This window comes from Rhincodon typus, chromosome 5 (genome assembly GCF_021869965.1).
Source record: "Rhincodon typus isolate 14 chromosome 5, sRhiTyp1.1, whole genome shotgun sequence".
NCBI lineage: Eukaryota > Metazoa > Chordata > Chondrichthyes > Orectolobiformes > Rhincodontidae > Rhincodon > Rhincodon typus.
This window is the reverse complement of record NC_063336.1, coordinates 50,570,324-50,592,876: the sequence shown is the minus strand read 5'-3', so window position 1 is coordinate 50,592,876 and position 22,553 is coordinate 50,570,324. Positions and strand designations below refer to the sequence as shown.

Here is a 22,553-nt window from a genome sequence, read left to right as displayed (position 1 = left end):
TTAAGTTCTGAAAAGGAAGGTCCATGTGTGACCTTCTCAACCTGCCACTAATTAATATCCTTAAGTGGTCAATTGATGGGAATTTTAGGGCCTCAACTCGCCACCTCTGCAATCACCTTATTTCACTGTGGGCAAGAAAGATGGCTAAGTTCCCAATGGAGAAACCATGGAGAGCTGCCTGCAGGTTGCCTGAAGACAAACAGAAGTGCAGATGCCTCTGAAAGCCAACTCCCTGTTGTTTTCTCTGAGCTCCATCTCCCCCTTTGGGTTCATACAAAACAAAAAGAGAAACTTCTGCCTAAAGCTGAAAGCACAAATTTACAAAAAAAACCATACAATGCACAGTGAAAACAGATGCCAGAATGACTGCTTCAACCCACCGCAATGTGGCAATATCATGCTTAAAATTTTCATGACAAACCTCATCATCTGTGGAGAGAAAGCTGAGTTAACGTTTCACCCAGTGACACTTCTTCAGAACTGAACAAGGGTCACTAGACCTGAAATGTTAATCCTGCTTTCTCTCTAGATGCTGCCAGACTTGCTGAGTTTTTCCAGCAAGTTCTGTTTTTGTTTCTGTGTTCCAGTTTCCGCAGTTCTTTGAGTTTTTTTAAGTTTTCACGTTGCCAGTCAAGGATTCTTGACATCACCCATAGTTCATGCTGCTTTTATTTCAGCTGAGCACCTCTACCTCTGGTGACAACAATAGTTGGGGAGTCTTCTATAAAGATGTTATTTACTTCATAAGGAGCATCTGAAAGCAGTTGGGTGAATACAAGAAGGGCTAAGAATGTTTGGCTTCATGTTAAGGAAGAGAGAGATGGACCGATGGGATTAGTTTAGCAAGTCATCACAAATTTAAAAATGTTATGCAGAATTCCTCAATTTATTTCTCAGTTTCAACAATAGTTGGGGAGTCTTCTATAACATCTCAGGGTATGGAGTGTACCAGGAAATCACAACCTTTCCTCAGACTGGCCTTGATTGAAATTGAATTCCATTCTAACCTAACTGACATCAGAATCCTGTGAAGTAATTGCACACAAAACAACTATTTTGTGAGCTTTCAACATAATAGGCGAGTGTGAATCCAACTGGTTTGTTCTGGTATAGATTTGAGTCTAACTGATTTCTTTAGAAATGCAGAAAATGAAGTTTTTGCACATCATCTGTTCTTTCTCACAATAATTACTTGCATTAATTACATTTTATTCTTCAGGTCAGTGTGAATACAGTTCCAATTCCTCAGAAGATACAATCTATGCCTTGCCATGCTATGGGATCGAATCCTCACAGAACAAATACCCATAGTGAAAACTTGCTTGAAAAGTTGCCTGTTAAAGACAAACACACTACAGAAGGAGCACCATCATCTTATTTTCTTCACATTCCCGCTAATATTCTAGAACTCATGTTGGTGGGATATCTATCAAGGAAAGGGAAATCTGTGGATAGGCTCAAGTATTGAACTTTCAGACAGGGAGAGAAAAGAAAAACATGTCGAAGGGCAATAAAGCAATAATCATGATGATTAGCTTCATTGACTGCTTATTAAAATAGAGTGAATAGGAAGTAAGCAGTTTTGTAGGAACCAGTGAATTGTTTCAAGAACTGCATAAGTAAAGAGTGAGCTCCACATCACCAGATGGAAAATCATGTACAAAATATTTAAATAATAATTGGAATAATTTAGACTAGGTTTGAAAGTCACAGGAGGTGGTATTAAGTGAACATATATGGAAAAATAGAAGCTTTGAAAACTAGCTATTGTGGTAAGTGGCTACAATCATGCTGGCATCTGCCATTAGTGAATCTACCAAAGCTTGTGGGGTCAGAAGGGGGTCACTTGATTAATATACCAGTGATCATTCCATTAGGAACATATCTAATATACTCACCTAACGTAGCAACACTCATTGTTAAAATCCTTTTTTATGGAGCACAGGCCTGGATGAGTCGGCAGGACCCACTTCCACATTTTGCCAGCAAACTGCTCAATGAGCATGGGTTACCAGGATTCACTTGGCCTTTTGATGATCAACATTGATTGATAGGATGAAAAATCAGGACGACCTGACCTCAGACATTCTGACGTTATGTACTTCATAAGGAGCATCTGAAAGCAATTGGGTGAATACAAGAAGGGCTAAGAATGTTTGGCTTCATGTTAAGGGAGAGAGAGATGGACCAATGGGATTAGTTTAGCAAGTCATCACAAATTTAAAAATGTTATGCAGAATTCCTCAAATTATTTCTGAGTTCTGAGAAAGTCTCACTTAACCCGAAATGTTAACTCTGATTTCTCTCCACAAATGCTGCCAGACCTGCCGAGATTTTCCAGCAATTTCTGTTTTTGTGTCCTCAGTTTACTTGTCTTTTAAGACCAGGATAACAAAGCAACGATCAGGTTTGTGTACTAAAAAGAATTACTAGTATTGCCAATAAATAGTTTATTTGTAACTAGAATCTATCATGAACCATCGACATATAACGCTACCAGATAAAATTCTAACCCCCTTTTATACACCAATAGCAGACACACAAAAGAAATCAGATAATGGGTAGAGGGAAAATCTGGGAGAGCAGCTCAGTGTTGCCTGCCTATGAGGTTCACTGAGGTGATTCTTTTGCTTGTCCAAATTTGCTGCTTAATGATCTCTGTCCTTTCCAGGTACTTCCATTGGTCTGCAGGAAGCACAGAGCAACTGGTTCACAACTTTATAAAATTTCCGACTCATTAGTTAAACCCAATAGCGTACAGCAACTGGTGAGGGACATAAACTGGCTTTCCTTTGGCTTTGAGTATTTTCTATTGCATAAGAAAGGACACAACTTCTCTTCGCAGAACTGTGAAGGCTTTTGGCTACATCTTTCACACCTACAAACTCTGCAGCTAGTTGGGAACCAATGACAGGTTTTGGTAGGCAGAAGGCTTTTGACAGCGACAACTGGTCACCAATCCTGAGACTAATCAGCTACTTGTTGCTAGCTGAATCTCACTTTTACACATGCCCTAATGCTAGTTCATATACAACTAAACCTGTCCCAATGGTTGAGCAAACAACAGCATAAAAAGCACTTACAAGGAGAGCTGGCAGTTTGCTTTTAAAATATTACAGCAATCCCTTCCATGACCTTGGTTTATGAAACAGTTCTTTACCCATCTCTGTCATAATCTAAACACAGAAAAATAGGAAATATTGCTCCTTACAGTAGAAATGCAATGTGGACTCCGCAAATTAGAACAATTACTGATCAATTATACACTTGTACAATGAGGACTTTCAGGCACAATCCCTGGCCTATATTAAGTTAAACGGGTCTCAGTTAAAATGTTCTGACATAAAGATAATTCAAAGTGAATGATAATTATCTAACAACCCCAGCTGGAAAAGGGTATTTCAACAGACATATGCTGAGAACAGAATCAGGTTGTACAGTGTTCATGATGAGGTAATGCACTCATTCTCACCCCAGATCAGTTTCTTTGCTGTACCACAAGCAGATATTTGAAAGATGCATATTTTACCCACTTTCTGCACGTTCTCAACTCCACTCTATTTCCTGAAGTTAAAGTTATTGAAATCATTAAAACAGACACTGGAGCTATTTACAGCAATCTCATCAGCAGACCTTTGAATTTTATCCTTTTCTCTCATTCATGCCTACTGCCCACAGCTGGATTCCTGACATTCCTGGTGCCCAATGCCAAGGTATAAATGGTAACGATACTTTATAGATGTCGTACTACTCAGCTTTGAAGAGGCGAGTTTCAACCATCAAAGATGCACCAAAGTGACTAACTCTGAAAACAAAGCACATTATATAAAGTCTACATCACAGGCCAACATTAACTTGTTTCTCTCACCCATTGATTTCATTCCCTCCCCAATTTGTATTTGTCATCCTCCTTACCTAGTTTATGATTCTTTCTCACTCCTTCCACAGTTAAAATACCTACAACCCAGAAAGAAAACATCATTTTACCCAACTAGACCATAACGCATGTTTATTTTCCACAGGAACCTCTTCTCACCTTTCAATCTTCTTACCTTATCAGCACGTTTTGCTATTTCCTTCTCCCCAATTTGTGTTTGTGCAGCTCTCTCTTAAATTCATCTGTGCAAGTCATTTCAACTATTCCTTGTGGTAGCAGGTTTCGAATTCAAACCATTTGCTGCCTTCCAAATTCACTTTTGGCTCTCTTATATGTATGATCCTGAGTTCTAGCTTCACTGGCACGTGGTAACATTACCTCCGGCCTGATTTTAACTTTTCTCGAGGCATTTTTTGTTAGCTTTTTCTCATCTTTCTCTCACAGCCAGCAATCAAACAGCATGCTTCCAAATAACAGGTTGATGTGGGGGTTGGAGACAGGATTGAGAAAGACCATGAGATTTCAATCCAAACCCTGATGTTTACTTATGGATGACCAGCAGCAGCACTTGTGAGACAGACTGCCTATTCCTGTCCAATGTCAGCCAAAGTGACAGGTTTGAAAACCAATTCCAAGGAAATAAGAGATGGTAGGAACTGCAGATGCTGAGCAGCCTTTCTGCTCCTATGATACTGCTTGGCCTGCTGTGTTCATCCAGCTCTGCATCTTGTTGTCTCCAAGGAAATAACATTAATTTACATAATTTGAAATTACATCTGAAAAAAAGGGCTACATTTATGTAGTGCCTTTCACAAGCAAGGACATCCCAAATTTCTTTGCAGCTAGCAAAATGCTTGAGGTGTAGTCACTGTTATAATGGAAAGAAAAATTCCAAAAGCCAATTTGTCCACAGTCAGGTCCAACAATCATTAATGAGATAAATGACCAGATGACCTGTTACCTTAAATGTTTGGTTTTACTCACTGCTCATGCAGGTAAATGTTTGTTTCAAAATTATAGTGATAGCTAAAACTAAATGAATTCAGTTTCCCTGACTGTTCAGTGAGTAAATATACCTTACAGTGTAGTATGGTCAAGAGGATTTTACATCAGATGATAGAAAAAGAAACACTCTGGAAGTAATCCAGCCCAGTGCTTTAGTCTTTGCTACAGTTGCTGCCACAAGCAGGCAGTCGAGCGTTGATGAATAAATGGGGAGTAGTTTGCCAGACAGGATGGCCACTAGAACGAGCACCGGTTTCACAGGCAGTTGGCCACTACAGCAGCAAACTAGATTGCTTGGTGATTTGACTATTAGAGTAGACACTAGACATCCTTGACTCTGCTGATGCCTTGAATACATAACCAAGGAAATGATGCTAAACCTTTACGAATCATTGTTTAGGCCTCAACTGACATACTGTGTGCAATTCTGGAAGGATGTCAAGTTTTCCAAGAGAATGCAGAGGTCATTTACTAGAATGATGCAATGAATGGGAAACATTAGTCATGTAGGGAGATGAGAGAACCTCCAAGTGTGCTTCTTGGAGCAGAGAAGTTTAAGAGGGAGAAACAGAAGAACTAGAGTAGGCTAATCAGCTTCTTGAATCTGTTACATTATGTGATTAGATTATGGCTGATCTGCTTCTTAGCTCCATCAGTCCGCCTTGGTTTGTAAGCCTCAATCAATCTCAGTTTTACATTTTTATTCAACCTAGCTCTCAATAGCTTTTGGGGGCACAATGTTAAAGCTTTCCACTCATTGACATGAGGAAGTCCCTTACAATGTTGACTCTGTGTCTAACTATAAGGTAATGTTCCCTTGTTCCAACCTTTCTCATCAGGAGCAACAGTTTCTCTTTAACAATCACACATATTTCATTAATTGCCCTAAACATCACAGTTAGATCTCACTTTAATCTTTTATATGTAAGCAGTTACAAGCATGATCAATTTTAACCTTATTAGCTATGGAATGGTTCTGCAGATTATGCACTGTACCATCTCCATGGCCTGCCTGTGGTGTAGTTGCTAGAACTGAACACAATTCTCCAGATAGCATTTAGTGAAGTTTTCCCCATCTCAGTGTTTACTCAGTTCAGAGAAGACTGCATTGTTCAACCATTTTCCTCACTGTGGTGCTACATCACTAGCAACGAACTAGTACCAGCATGGACGTAAATCTACAGAACAGATGGGGAACTATTCAACCTATGCTACCTTCAATACAAAACCCAGATCATTCCAGTCTCAGGCACTAAGGACACAGATGACCATTGCATATGAGTTCACTCAGAATCTGAACTCCAGATCATCATTGACTCCTTTTTCTGAGGTATGTGAGAAAAAAATGGAGCATTTTTTATTTCTTAGGAGCCTCCCCTCAGTGAAGACAGACACAGATGATGAAATTACTCACCTCTTTTTCAATGTGCTGGCTCAGCCATCAGCTGACTGAGGAAAAGAGGATTTGAGGAACAGGATCTCAAACCTGAAGATAAGGTATGGTTTACTGGGCAGCACTGGTCCCTGTTCTTCTATACACTTTGGTCATATGGAAAACGTCCAGGTGGCTCCTCAAATCATGAGAAAAATGCCACTAAAGGTGCCTTTGTGAGACGTTCCAAATTAGGTGGCAAGAAAGGCTATCCAATATTGAGGCATTAATCACTCAAAACCAACACTGCTGCTAGGATGTGTCATTCGTTAGCCTGATGCCAGGCTCCTGAACCAACTGTTCTACTCAGACCAATTTACAGCAAAAGACTCTCAGGAGGACAGAAGAAATACTTTAAAGATATCCTCAAACCATCTCTGAAGAGGTCAAACATTCTGAACAAAACATGAAAAGGATCAGGAGTAGGCCAATCGGCCCCACAAGCCTCCTTTACCATTTAACAAGATTGTGGTTGATCTGATTGTTACCACAAATCAACATTGCCACCTTTCCTGAACAACTTTTTGACATTGCTGCCAAGAATCTGCCTACTTCTACCCTAAAAATATGTATGGACACTGATTCCACAACCTTTACCAGAAAAGAGTTCCAAAGACTCTCAACCCTCTGAGAGAAATAAAAAGCCTCATCTCTGTTTTAACTGGGTAATCCCTTATTTTTAAACACTGATCCCTCACATTCAAAATTCTCCCACAAGAGAAAATATCCTCTCTGCATCCACCCTATTAAGACCCTTCAAGATCTTATACATTCCAACCAAGTCATCTCGTATTCATCAAAACTCAATTGGATATAAACTTAACTTGACCAATGTTCTCTCATAAGACAACCTGCCCATAATAGATATTAGTCTAGCTGGCCACTAAATTGGTTCGAATGCATTTACGTCCTTTCTTAAATATGGAGATCAAAGTACTCCAGCTGGGATCTCACCAGTGCCTTATATAATTGAAGCATAAACTCTCCACTTTCATATTCAATTCCCTTCATGATAAATGAAAACATTCTATTAGCTTTCCTGATTACTTGCTGTAAACTCTTTTGTGACTCATGCAAAAGAACACCCAGATCGACCCGCCTCTAAGAGCTCTGCAATCTTCCACCATTTAGATAATATGCTTCCTTTTTATTCTTCTTGCCAAAATGGACAATTTCACATGTCTTACATTATCCTCCATTTGCCATATAACTGCCCACTCACTTAACCTACTGAAATCTTTCTGTAGTCTCCTTATATCCTCTTCATAACTTACATTCCTGTCTTGCGTCATCAACAAATTTGATATACATACCACCTGTCCCTTCCTTCATTTATATAAATTGGTAAACAGTTGAGGTTCCAGCATTGACCTCTGTGACACTCATCTTGCCAATCTGAAAAAAGGCCCATTTATGTCTACTCTCTGCATCCTGTTAGCCAGCCAATCTTCTCTCCACGTCAGTATGTTATGGCCTATGCCATGAGCCTTATTTTCTACAGGAACCTTTCATCATGCACTTTATCAAATGCTTCTGTAAAGTGAAGTACAGGACATCCACCAGTTCCTTACAACTCATGTTACATTTTAGATTCTGAAAGGAGAATAATGTTTAGTCAATGTAATTATTTTTCATTATTAGTACTCCAGACTCACTTTTTACAGGGCCAATGTTAACTTTGTTAACTTTACTTTTTCAATTCTTTATGGCAACTCTTATGTCTGCTTTTATATTTCTGGCTAACTTTCTCTCAAATTCTCATTAATCGGTTTGTCACTTTTTGATCTTTTTTATATCTAATCCAGTCTTCTGACCTTCCACCTATCTTGGCACAATTATTTTTCATTTAATTATCCTTAACCTTTCCAGTTAACCATGGGTGGTGGGTCATTCCTTGGAATTTTATTTATGTATTCGTTCTGTATGTTCTGAAGTACACATTTACATGTCTGTCATTGCATCTCTATTTTTTCTAGCCTTGACCCCAATTTGTTAATACTTTTAGCCAGCTCTACTTTCAAAATCCTCATAATTGCCTGCAATTAAGTTTAAATAAATAGTCTCAAGCCCACTCCTAACTCGCTCATGCCGAATGTAAAATTCAATCATATCATGTTTGCTGCTACCCACAATAGTCTTCACTAAAAGGTTATTAATCAATCTTATCCCTTTGCACAAGGTCTAGAATAGCCTGCTCTCTGTGTGGCTCTAAAACATAGAAATTATCCCAAAAATATTCTATGAATATTCTAAGCTAAAATCTAAGCTATCATTACCCACCTGAATTTTCCCAGGTTACATGTAGACTAAAACTTCCCATGATTATCGTCATGTCTTTCTGATAAGCTCCCATTATTTTTTCCCTTATTCTCCACTCTAGCAAATGATCACTGTTATGGGGTTTGTACACCACTCCCACTAGATACTTCTTGCATTTATCAATTCTCATCTCTACCCAAACCATTTCCACATCCGGATTTTCTGAAATTGGTTCGTCACTTTTATTGTGCGATTACGATCATTAATTAATGGTACCATTCTCTTCTGTTTTCCTAGCTTTTTATTCTTTCTAAATGTTTTTCACTCTTCAATATTTAGCTACCAAATCATTCTTCTTCATTTCTGTTTGCACTCTCAGTTCATCTGTATATGCATTGAGATACAGAAATTTTAGTTTTATCCTTTTATTTTTTCGTAACCTTTAGCCTTATTTGTTATTTTACTATTAGGTTTGTACTCTCTATCCCTTTCTGTTACAATCTGTTAAGCATTACTCATATTAATGGCTTTCTCTTTTGGCTTGTCTCTAATCTTTGATTCACACCTCTTCCCAAATTTGAACACACATCCCCACTATTTATTTTAAAACTCTCTCTTCTTCCCAAATTATGAAGTAGGTAAGAACAACAGCCCCAGCACGATTCAGGTGAAGACTGTCCCAATGGTGCAGATCCTATTTTCCCCAGAATTGGTGCCAATGCCTCAAAAACCAGAACCCACTTCTCCCATATCAGTCTTTCAGCCACATATTCATCTCTCTACTCTGCTTTGCCCTATGCTAATTTGTATGTGGCTCAGGTAATAATTCAGAGATTATGAGCTTTGAGGTTCTGCTTCTTAATTTGGCACCTAGATCTTCACACTGGCGATGTATATGTTCAGATAATTTACCTACATAATTGAGTTAGCCCTCTTGGTTTCAAAGGAATCTTTAATAATAAAGTGTTCTAAAGTCTGAAGGACTTCGAGTAAATATGGGGAAACTACTTTCACTGCCAAGAGGACTTGGAACCAGAGGATATAGACTGAAAGTTACAAGTAAAAGAATCAAATGGTGGATAAGAGGAATTGATTTTTTTTGATTGAAAAACCCATTTTCTAATGGATTTGTAATTGCTCAGTCCTATTCCTCCCAACGTTATACCAAATTATAACATAATGTATAACTCATAGTTTAGTTAGGAATTTAGCTAACAAGGCAGATTAGCTGATATGATGGACAGAAATGTGAAATATCATAGCACAGGCATAACTTAACGAGGAACAGGAATGGCAACTCAACATTTCAGGTTACATGGTGTTCATATTTGATGGAAAGGCAGGTAAAAAATAAGACGTGTGTAATTTTGGTTGAAGAAACAATTGGCTCTATGCTATGAGGAGGATTGTCAAATTAAGTCATATGGGCTGAGCTGAGGAAGAATCGCACTGCTGGGAGTATAGATTCCCAAAAAATCAGACGGATGTACAAGAGCAAGACTCTGAGAAGGGTAAAAACAAGAGGAAGGTAATAGTAGGGAATTATAACCATGCTAATGTTAACTGGGATAGTTACAGTTGAAAGGAATTGAGGAACAAGAATTCTTGAATACATTCAAAACAACATTTTTGAGCAGTATGTAGTAAGTCCAGAAAGAGACAGAGTAGTTCTGGATTTGATTTTAGGAAGTGAATACAGACAGATGAAAATTGTGGTACTGGGGGAGCATTTTGGTGGTTGTGATCATAATACAGTAAGTTTTAACTTAATTATGGAAAAAGACAAAGACAGAACAGGAGTTAGAGTTTAAATTTGGGCTAGACCAATTTTATTAAGCTAAGTGAATGAGCAAAATTGGACTGGAAGCAGCTACTTGAAGGTAACTCAATATTAGAACAATAGGAGATACTCAAAGTGGAACTTCAAGGGGTTTATAGTAAATATGTTCACATAATGAAAAAAGATGGAATTGCCAAACCTTAGTGTCAACGAGCTACCAAGCTTATCAGTGAATAGTAGGATCTGTAAAAGACCAAAATGGTAACAATTGTGTAGAGGAGGACATTGTAGTTATGGTTCTTAATACTTTGCATTTATCTTCACAAAACAGGGGTATAGTGAAGGCATTGTTCTTGAAGAGGAGTGTAAACATATTGGATGTGATAGCCAAGAGAGAGGACATATTAAGGTGCTAAACCCCCTTGAAAGTGGATAAATCTTTCAGGCCGATGGAATATAGCTCATGCTACCAAAATAAGTGAGGGAGAAAATAATAGGTATTCTGACCATCATCTCTCAATCCTCACTAAATCACACTGTGGCAGTGGAGATTTAGAATTTACTATAACTGTACCCTTGCTTAAAAGTTGACAAGAGATTGACACATAATTCTTGAGTCTATCTGTTAATCCCAGTAGTTGGCAAATTATTAGAATAAGTTCTAAGAGACAAGATAATTGTTGCTCAGAAAGGCATGGATTAAACAAGTATATAGGATTCATTAAGTGAAGATAATTTCTGACTAACTTGATTGAATCTTCTGAGGTTTAACAAAGGGGACTGATGAGAGTAGCGTAGTTGATGTGAATTTTAGCAAGGACTTTGTCATGAATCCACTGGTTATAAAAATAAGAGACCATGCGATCCACGAGAATGTAACTAGCTGAATGCAAGATTGGCTCAGTGCCAGGAACAAAAGGTGACGGCTGATGGGTATTTTTGCAACTGGAAAGCTGTTTCCAGTTGGGTTCCTTTGAGGCCCTTGACTTTTGCAGTAAGTATTAATGATTTGGACCTAAAAATGGGGATCATGATCAGAATGGACTGGTGAGGTGGGCAAAAAACTGGCAAATGGATACTATTCAGAGAAATGTGGAGTGATGCATTTGTGAAGATCAAACAAAGCAAAGGAATGCACAACAAATAGGAAGATGCTGAAAAGTTTAAAAGAAGTGAGGTAGCTTGGAGTGAATGTCCACAGATCCCTGAATGTAACAGGACTGGTTGATGAAGTGATTAACATGACATATGCAGTAGTTTCCTTGATTAGCAGGGGCACAGAAATAAAAGGAATGAGGTTATGTTGGAGCAATATAAAACCTAGTTAAGCCATAACTTAAGTACTGTATACAGTTTTGGTCATGTCATTAGAGAATGGATGCAACTGCACTGCAGAAGCTGCAAAGTAGATTTATGAGGATGTTGCCAGGACTGGAAAATTGCAGCTTTAGTGACGATTGGATTGGCTGTTGTTCTTGGAATAGAGGAGGCTGAGGAAGATTTGTTTGAGGTATACAAGATTCTGAGGAGCCTGGATAGTGTAGAAATACAGGATCTATTTCCCTTAGCAGAGGGCTCAATGCCCAGGAAGCACAGATTTAAAGTAATTGCTACAAAGATTAGAGGGGAGGTGAGGAAATCACGTTTTCACCCAGAAGGTGGAAAAGTTTGGAACTCACCCCCGAAGGGTAATAGAGAAATAAAATCTCAACTCAATGACTATACATACATGTGAAGTCCCATAAACAACAGGGATACAGACCAAATGCTGGAAAATGCGATTAGGCTGATTGTTGCATTTGTATGAAAGAATGGACTGACTGGCCTCCTTCTGTGTCATGAATTATTCTCCATTTTCTAAATAGAATAAATAACACAGGTGGGCAGGGGGGAGGGATTTAGAAAGTGGCAGTACATGAATAGTTCCTCAGGAGAATCAACGGTGACTCAATGTGTTGATTTGTGTTCTTCTGTGCTTCAACCATTCGGTGATTCTTACATAGGAAAATGCACCATCGACAGAGTGTTTAAATAAAGATTTTAAGAACAGATAATTATTCAAAATTTGGTGAAATGGGTGTGCCTGCTTCTAATTTTGCCTGTTCTGTCTGAAGCCTTGTGAGAGCCTAAGGGCCAAGGGCGAGGCAAGCAGATACTGGGCAAAAAACAGGAACCTGGGGAGGTAGGATGCAAGGGTAGCAGGAGCCTGGGGGGAGCACAGTACAGAGAAAGTATGAATTCTTGGACCCCAGTTTAAGAAACATTGTTTTAGGATACAGTGTGTTAAAGGACGGTGCCTGCAGATTCAACAGTAACTTTACAAGGTGAATTAAATAAATACTTGAAGGGGATAAATTTTCAGGATGTTGGAGGTAGGTAAGAGAATGAGACTGATTCGATAGCTCCTTCAAAGAGGCGCCATAGGAAAAATGGACTGAATGTGCTGTATCATTATAAGATTCTGAGAAGGTTTTGAAACTTCAGTCCATGGAAGTTTGGTTTAAAATTCCTTTCAAGTGCAGGATGTTCTTAAATAGTTTTACATCAGAAGCTTGATGGGCTGAATAGTCTTCTTCTGGACAATACAATTCTCTGCTATCATCTTGGAGATGGCAGATACTACTCAGGGCTAACAAAGATGTTCTCATGGGCAAGTCCAGGGTATTTATCAGTCACTGACTGAAGTTCCCCACTCACTAAGCAGTAGCTTACCTCTATGATATTACCCGTTGGTACTATTTACACTCATTTAGTTATGTGGATTTTGCTTCAGAAGGAATAAGATCAAAAGGTTGAGAGACAGACCAGCTTGTTTTTCGTAAATAAGAGTCTAGGGGCAGTACGGTGGCACAATGGTTAGCACTGTTGCCTCACAGTGATAGGGACCCAGGTTTGATTCTGGCATCGGGTGACTACCTGTTCTCACCATATCTGTGTGGGTTTCCATCAGGTGCTCCAGTTTCCTTCCACAGTCCAAAGATATGCAGGTTAGGCAGATTAGTCTTGCTAAATTGCCCATTGTATCCAGGGATATACAGGCTAGGTGGATTAGTCGCAGTAAATGTGGAGTCATAGGGATGGGGTGGGTCAGAGTGGGATACTGTTCGAAGGGCCAGTGTAGAATCAATGGGCTGAATGGCCTCTTTGTACACTGTAGGGATTCTATGATTAAAAATAGATAACTGTTCCAATATTCCTCTCATATATATTGAATAAGTGAAACTTTCTACGTTACTTCTGAATACAGTTGCAATAACAGCACCAACCTTTACTACTGCACTGAAGTTAATGGCCAGTTTTATGAAACACTCAATGAGCACATTTAATTAACCAGAAATATACCCTCAGAGCATGCAAGCCTTTTAACTCCCTTGTTTATGTCCTCAAGGAGTTGTTAATTTTGGGCAAGCAACTTTGAAAAAACATTTCACATGTTTGAATTCTTCCATCAAGAATGACAAACAGGACAATGTGATTTAGAAGAAGATTCAGAGGAAATAAATAACAAAATCACAAAATGCATCTTCTTTAATCATTGCCAATTTCTGTATCTACGTAGTTGCTTAGACATATTTAACAAAGGTTAGCAGATTAAGCAGGAAAGTGTATATCTTAATATTTGCCTTTGCCAGGCCAGTTTCTATAGAAATAAGTTACTTGTACAGTACATCAGTCTGATTTTGCTTCTTCTCAAGGTCTTCTGCATGCAGTTGGAGTTATGGGAGTGCTTTCACAAAGTATTATTGTCTCCGTTCCTGAAATTCTAATGTGAAATACCAGCATCTGCCTATTGATACATTATATATCAGGAATTACACTCTCTGCTACTTTTCAGATGCAATGGCCCATATCTGCCAGAATGATTCTGGGATGTACAGAATTTAGGTATGAAGACAGATGACATAAACTTGGTTTATGTTCCCTCATATTTAGAATTTTGAAGCATAATCTGATTGAAGTGTTTAAAACGTTAAAAGGATAAGACAGAAACAAAACATTCCTTCAATTGGAGAAATCAAGACTAGGGATGCATGTTACTAGACTTCATAGAATCACATAATTATTTTGGTGGAAATGGAAGTCATTTGGCCTATCCTGCTTGCACTGGCTCTCCAAATGAGCATCATGACTCAGTGTCAATTTCCTATCTTTTCCCAAGACTCTTATACGTTGGATGGTTATTCAATAGGAAACAATGTCCTCTTGAATGCCTCAGTTGAACCTGCCTCCACCACACTTCCTGCAGTACATTCTATACTCTACTTATTGTGTGAAAGAGCTTTTTCTCGCATCATGTTTGCTGCTTTTGAAGATTAAATTTGTTTTAAATCTCACTATTATGAGCAGGAACAGTTTTTCCTTGTCTACTATACCAACCTCCTTCTGATTTGAAAACATCTGTCAAATCACAGTGTCAAACTCTGCAATTTATCCTCATAACTGCTCATCGAGCTTATCTTGTAAATCTCTTCTGCACTGTCAGCACTCCATCCATATCCTTCCAATAGTGCAGCACCCAGAACTGTGGGCAATACACCAGCTGAGGTCTAACAAGTGTCTTATACAAGTTCAACATCATCTCACTGCTCTTGTAAATTCAGCATAATCTTCATGCTCTAGTAATAATAACAAGGCATTGATGAGGGAAATAATAAGGTAATACATTTTTACGTAAAGGATACTAGAAATCTGCAATTATTTCTCTCAGAAGTTGTCGATGGTGGGACTTAAATTTGTAAGTTTATTTTTTCCAACCAGGTTATGTTCTGTGCTAAGAAAGGTGAATTTAAAGTATTTGCATTAAATGCTCTTTTGCTAATGCACACAATACAACTTCACCACCCTGATTTGTTTTTAAATGTAATATTTAAAAATCACTGCTAAGAGCTATTTACACAAATCAATAATTATGAACATAAAAACTAATGGCACACAAGATATACATGTATAAACATGCTTTAGCTGAGGAAAAGGCAGACTTGGGAATGAATCATCTAATGTCAATTCAAATAATAATCCGCACCAATTAGGAAGTAAAACAAAGAAAGAACTTGCATTTAAAGAGTACCTTGTCACGTTGTAAAGAACTTCACATCCGAAGAGTCCTTCTGAATTATGAACTCTTTCTTATATAAGCACAGCTGGACACAACAAAGATTCCGCAAACAAGTAAGATGTGTAACTGGAAAACCGTTTGAGCAGCTTCTCGTTGAAAGAGGAATGTTGATCAGGACACCTGGAAATTGCCTGTTCCTCTTCCAATAGGAGATTTAACATCTATCTGAATAGGAAAAGGGAGCCTTAGTTTAATATCTTGTCCAAACTACAGCACTCCATCAAAACAGTACTCCTTTGGTGTTAACTAAATGACTGTGCATGGAGATCTGTGACACTTTGGAAAGAAAGACCATGCGGTCTTGTGAATCAACATCCTTACCATTATGATGCCAGATAATATTTGCAATTATTATACTACAAAGTTTAACACCAGGGTTTTCACCAATCAATCACCAAAACTGCAATGGCTAATTGGGAGAACTCAGAAATTCTGATTAACTAACATCAATAAACAAAAAAAGACTGAAATAAATAAATTCTTATGAAAGCTCCTGTTCACTCACATTCATTTTGAGCTCACAGGTGTATAGCTATTATCCTGACAGCAGAACTTTTGATAATGCATCTCATCCTTATCAAGAAATTGGAAAAAAAAATAAAAATGTAAATACATATTCTGCTAACAAATTTCAATTAGGTCTTCTTTTCCCATTCTGAAAATGTACCTTCTATGCTGTTGCTGTAGTCCTTTCTTTTCATGAAACTCCAGGAAACAATCTTCCTTACAGAACACATAATAAATCAATGCTGCTTCACTTTATGTTTTTGAATACTTTGCTGAATGTACATTGTTTTACAGCTTTCAGCCTTATTATCTTCTGTACTCTAGCTTATCCTTAGTTTGTAGGGGGTGGAAATCACACCAGATAATAGTTATTGAATGTTTTCCAGAATTTCTGTTGCTGGAAAAATCTTCCACGCTTGAATTACACAAACTGACACTTCAGCTCTATTTTGCGATTTGATACAGTTAGTCATGTTAATTAACTGATAATCAGTTTGGAAAGAAACAATGGGGTAAAATTTCACATTCCTGCACTTGAACATATTAAATCATCCAGAGGCAGCAAGTAGAGTAAAACCGCACGGGACAATTAATACACCTGTGGAACAGCTTGCAGAGCTTTCCATGTACATAGATGTCTGGAGCTAGAAATGACAGGAAATGGATTTATAGAACCTAGCAAATATTGTGGAAAAATTTGCAGAAAGCTTATTTCTCACTCTTGGCTTTGCTGTCTACCCTCTATCTCAGCATAGACATGCCCTCACTGCTTCTGTCAATCATGAATTCTAAAGTTGGCATGATAAATCTGCTACTGGGAATGATATTTTGACACTGCCTTTGAAAAGAAGTGAAAACACAATTGCGAAAGAATAGGATGCTTGCCTTCATTGGTGAGAACATTGAATACAGGAGTTAGGATGTCATGTTGCGGCTGTATAGGACATTGCTGAGGCCTCTTTTGGAATACAGTTCTGGTGACCCTTCTATAGGGAAGATGTTGTTAAACTTGGGAGGGTGCAGAAAAGATTTACAAGAATGTTTTTGGGTCTGGAGGGTTTGAGCTTTAGGGAGAGGCTGAATAGGCTGAGGTGATTTCCCCCCGAGCATTGGAGGCAGAGGGGTGACCTTATAGGTGTTTATAAAATCATGAGGGGCATGGACAGGATGAATAGCCAAGGTATTTTACCCAAGGGCTGAGGAGTCCAGAACTAGACAGCATAGGTTTAAGGTGAGTGGGGAAAGATTTAAAAGGGACCTAAGGGGTAACTTTTTCACATGGAAGGTGGTGCATATTTTGGAATGAGCTCACACACTCACACACATTCTCTCTCACACACACTGTCTCTCAAGCACACATACACAATCTCCCTCTCTCTCTTTCTTTCACACACACACACAAACATAGAAACCTATGGGGTGAATCATTTCATCCGAGATATTTGTTTATTTGCAGATACATTCTATTTTGTACAAGAAACGCACAATTTGTACTCACAATCAGTCAGTGTGGCATCTTATAAATTCCAGTTTTTTGAATAAACCAGCCTGATGCCAGGTTAAAACTCTGAGACAGATTCTGAACAAAGCCTTACACCTACAAGTCAGTGTCTAACCTGAGATGTCACCTTTTGTATATTTCTATCGCTCTGCCTGTTTGAAGTTTGGAAAAGTTAAGCAGACACTGATGAAACCTTTTAATTATCTCAGGGCAGCGATTCTGGAATTTACACCATAATCAGTCAAAACTAACAGAGTTCTCCACAGCCTGCTTCTGCAATTTCTAGAATACAGGAATGTACGAATGATTAAAGATTCACCAGGAGGCAGTCAGTCAGCCATTTTAGGTTTGTTCACTCCTCTCATATCAGTTGTATGATCCTTTGATCTCTCTGCCCTTCACCTCTCTGCCTATAAACTGTGTCTGTGCACTTTCCTCTCACTGAACCTGATGAAGGGCCTGCACTCTGAAAGCTTGTGATTTCAAATAAACCTGTTGGACTGTAACCTGGGTGCTGTGTGACTCTTGACTTAAACCATGACAGTCCTCAGGGTGTAGATGCAGCCATAATTTTGTTAGGAAAGGATTTCTAGGATTTTGACCTGGTGACACTTCAGGAACAGGGACAGGAGAAGAACTTGCAGGTGGAGGCGTTGTTAATCACCTGCTGCCTTTTTTTTCTAGACAGAGGTTGCAGGTTTGGAAGGTGCCTCAAGAAATGTACTTATTAATGCAGAAGCACTTCTAAAATGAGCTACTGATGGCATGATGCCTGCTTTGTCACGTGCAAGAACAGACTGACTGTAGAACAGCAGTATCATTACAGCATAGGATGAGGTTTACTCATCCATTTACTCATGATGGCTCTGTACAGCAATCCAATAAGTTCCATTTTATTCATCATCCTTGTAGCCTTGCGAGTTTGTTTGCCTCAAAGATCTATCCAACTTTCTTTTGAAATCATTAATTGTGTTCACCACCCTCATAAGCAGCAAGTTCAAAGACTTTAACCTGTCCTGCATAAAAATGTGCTTCTTCAAATCACTCCTGTGTCACTTATATTAAAATAAAACTTAAATCTGCGTCCTTTAGTGAGCAAACAGCTGACGGGAACAGCTTTTCTTAAGCTACCTTATCTAAACCAGCATATTCTCATACACCTCTCATTGATTGCTCCTGAACTGCCTCTTCCCCAACAAGATAAACCTTGCCTCTTTGAACTAATTTTGTAGCTCAAATCCCTCATCCTGGGAACCATTCAGGTAAATTTTCCCTTTATCTTTAAGGAACTGCATCTTGGTTCAAATTTTCAGAGTCGAAAGACTTGAGAGCCACTTAAAAATGGTACCAGCCGTGGACTTCTGCCCTCAGTACTGGCAATGGAGTAGGATAAGGGCATAGCTAATGAGGGAGCAACTCGTAGTCCTGAGCTGGCTGGCTGCATTGCACTAGCAGGCATTGTAGAAACCCCTGCAATTTTCAGAGTCAAGACTACTCCTTTAAAGTGGCAAGGGGTCAGGGACATGGCATGGGCAGAGGGCGGGTAAGTTAGGTGATGATGTGTGAGGGTTTAGGGCTACAGCACTGAAAATATAGCCAAACAATTGGGACAAAGTCTCAGAGAATCAATGCAAGCCTTTTAATAAATTTGCCTTGGCACTAGGCTACCATTGTGTGTGTGCAAATCTCTGCCACCCTTACAACCCTGCAATGAAAATACAGAAAATAGAATATAAAGGGACACTTTATACCAGGATGGATCTGTCAAACTCTACCTGCTCATCTTAATCGCAAACATCTGCCCCATTCCATCTTTCCATTCACTTGTGGTGACCTAAACTGAATACAGTAGCCTATTTGAAGCTTAGTCAGAACTTGATACAGGTTCAGCATAACTTCCCTACTTAAGTAGAAAAGGTATTTTTCTATTAAGCTCAACATATTATAAATGTGCTACAAACAGTTCTCTCAACACATCCTGCCACCTTCAAAGATCAATATGTACGAATCCCCAGGTCCCTTTCTTTCCTGTAAGTTATTTAGAGCGGTGTACTAAATCCATATTGCCTACCCTTATCCCTTCAACCAAAATGCATCACCTCACATTTCTCTATATTAATTTGTATGCATTACTTTATCACTCATTTTGCGAGCCTATCTCTGCCCTGTTGTAGTTGGCTAGCATCAATCTCATTGTTTGTCACAGCATCAAGTTTTGTATTATTAGCAAATCTTGCAATTTAACGTAAGATGCCAATATTCAAGTTATTTATATGTATGATCCTCCAGTTTGAAAAATGATCCATTATCACAAACTCAGCATACATGGCACGGTTTCAATGCAGGAAAAAGTTCACTAACCTTACTGGAGTTGTCAAGGATGCTGTTCATACTCTCTGCTCACACCCTGTACCATTTACATCTCAGTATTCACAATACTACCCTCCACATAATCCCAACCCCCTCCTCTTCACTCCCCTTCAATCAATGCATCTTACTTTACATCATTTGCTTCCCCTCAAGGTTAAGGACAATGGTGAATTTGACAATTACAGTAAATGTCACAAATAGCTTGGTTTGAGGTTTCAGTTTTAGTTACAGAATATGATATTGTTCAATGATAACCCTCCTGATGAAGTAAAACACCTCCCACATTACACCTCATTGAAGTTAAGTGTGACCTCTGTAGATCACGACGGGTATGGTGTTCTGTATAATGCTGCCCTTCTCCCTTTTTTTTATTTCAAAAATACACTTTATTAATAAAAAATACCTTTGTATAAAAACATAGTCACAAATGCATTTTGGTTCTGTAGAGTAGCATATCAAGGAAACAAACAAACATTGAAGTTTGACTCTATCCAAACAAACCAAAGGCATCTCTTACTTGTACAAGACTATATTTACATGCATTAGAGGCCCCGGGGAGGTCCGATAACTGAACAGACCCCCATTTAACTTCAGCAGAAAGACCGCAGACAGTGGGCTTTCCTCTGTGCATCTTGGTGGCAGCTGCCCCAGTATGTCCCTCAGTATGTAATCTTGGACCATGAAAATGTCTGCCACATTTGGTCAAGGTCAATTCCTTGTTCTGGAAGACCAACATGTTTCAGAAAGAGCAAAGAATGCCTTTCTTAATGGTCTTCCAAGTGTTGTCAATGTTTGTCTCTGTGTGCGTCCCAGTGAACAAATCATAGAGCACAGAGTCCTGCGTCACAGAGCTGCTCAGGACAAGCCTCAACAAAACCTAGTATATCTTTCTCCAGACTTCCTTTCCAAATTCACATTCCAGAGGGAGATATGTGACATTCTCAACCTCCCCCACAGCTGCTTTGAGGACAGCATGCGGTGATACAGACCGACCATACGTGCATGAAGGATCTCACAGGTAGTGCCCTTCTCACCACCAGACAACCGATGTCTTGGTACTTGTTGGAAAATTGTGGTGATGGGGCATTCTGCCAAATGACTTTGACAGTCTGCTCAGGGATCAACCCACCAGGATGCACCCTCTCTTTTTTCCACAGGATCTCGAGGACGCTACATGCTGATCGCTTTCTGATTGACTTGTGGTCAGAGGTATTTTCTTTTCACATTTCTCCATGAAGGATAGGTGATACTGAGCAGTTCAACTGCTTAAAGCATTCCATGGCAATGAGGCCAGTCCCATCCTTCACAACACTGGGGATGGGTAGAACCTCAGTATGTCATGATACTTGGCGTTTGCATACCAAGGGTCTATGCACAGCTCAATGCAGCTGCACACAAAGGTGGCCATCAGTTCTTCCCCACCTTATCCAGAGTGTTGTGCATGGAGTCCATGCAGATGCAGTCAATCTTAGATGTCCAGATAATGTGGAAGATGGATTGGGTGATGAAACGGTGCAGCTTCAGGGAATGGGCCAGATCTGCACCATGTACAACAACAGGGAGAGTGCCTCACAGCTAACGATTGGGTGGCACTGTAGCTTGGTGGTTAGCACTGCTGCCTCACAGTGTCAGGGATCCACGTTTGATTCCACCCATGGGCACTCTCTGTGTGGAGTTTGCACATTTTCTCCGTGTGTGCGTAGGTTTTTTCTAGGTGCTCCGGTTTCCACCCACAGTTCAAAGATGTGCAGGTTAGGTGGGTTGGCCATTGGTAATAAAACGATAGGGTGGGATGCTCTTTGGAGGGTTAGTGTGGACTCAATAGGTCAAATGACCTGCTTCCACACTGTCGGGATTCTATTCTACGATCAGGTTTTTACCTGCAACGGTGAGGGAGTGGTTCTTTGAAAGAACAATTTCTGCTTCACCTTGGCGTTATGCTCCTCCCAAGATTTTGCGCACGACCCGGCCCTTCTGATCCATATTGCCAGCACCTTCAGATAATATGTCCCAGTGGTGAAGGGGATAAAGGATCAGTCGGCCTAGATCCCAAAGAACACGGCTTCACTCTTGCCTCAATTTACCTCACCTCCCGAGGCCAGTTCGAACAGATTGCAGATGTTCATGAGTCTCTGCACAGACAGCGGATCCGAGTAGAAAATGGCAATATCATCCACGTACAGGGAGGCTTTGACCTGCAGGCCTCCACTGACTGTAATAGTCACCCCTCTCAGGCTAGCATCCTCCTAATAGACTCCGCAACAGGCTCTATACAACACACAGACAAGGCAGGACAGAGTGGGCAGCTCTGCTTGATTCCAGACATAATCAGGAAGCTTTTTGATTCCCACCCATTGATTGAGACTGCACTAATGATGTTGGTGTAGAGCAGTTGGATCCATTTGCGGATTCCCTCCCCACAGCCCTTTTTGGAGAACACGTCCCACACGTACATGTGCAATATCATGTTAAAAGCATTCTCCTGGTCCAGGCTGATGGGACAGATGACCACCAACACCTCCCCCACACCTGTCCTGCATGTAGGCAATCGTATCCCTGGGGAGCACAAGGGTTGCAGAGTTTGCCTGCCTACTTCAACACAGGTTTAGTTGGAATGAATCACTAATCCCAGAGCAAACCTGACCCGGTTAGCAATGGGCTTAGACAGAATTTTGTATTCTGCATTCAGCAATGAGATTGGTCACT

At 39.6% G+C, this 22,553-nt stretch overlaps 1 protein-coding gene across 1 annotated transcript in view; it reads right to left on the bottom strand.

The window, feature by feature from the left end:
• The window catches only part of LOC109912251 (amine sulfotransferase-like), a 52,795-nt gene extending 37,268 nt beyond the window's left edge, over positions 1 to 15,527 (bottom strand). Inside the window, exon 1 of the mRNA XM_020511648.2 lies at positions 15,422 to 15,527. The gene's annotated coding sequence lies outside the window, so the exon portion shown is untranslated. The remainder of the gene's footprint in view (positions 1 to 15,421) is intronic.
• Positions 15,528 to 22,553: the final 7,026 nt, after the last annotated feature.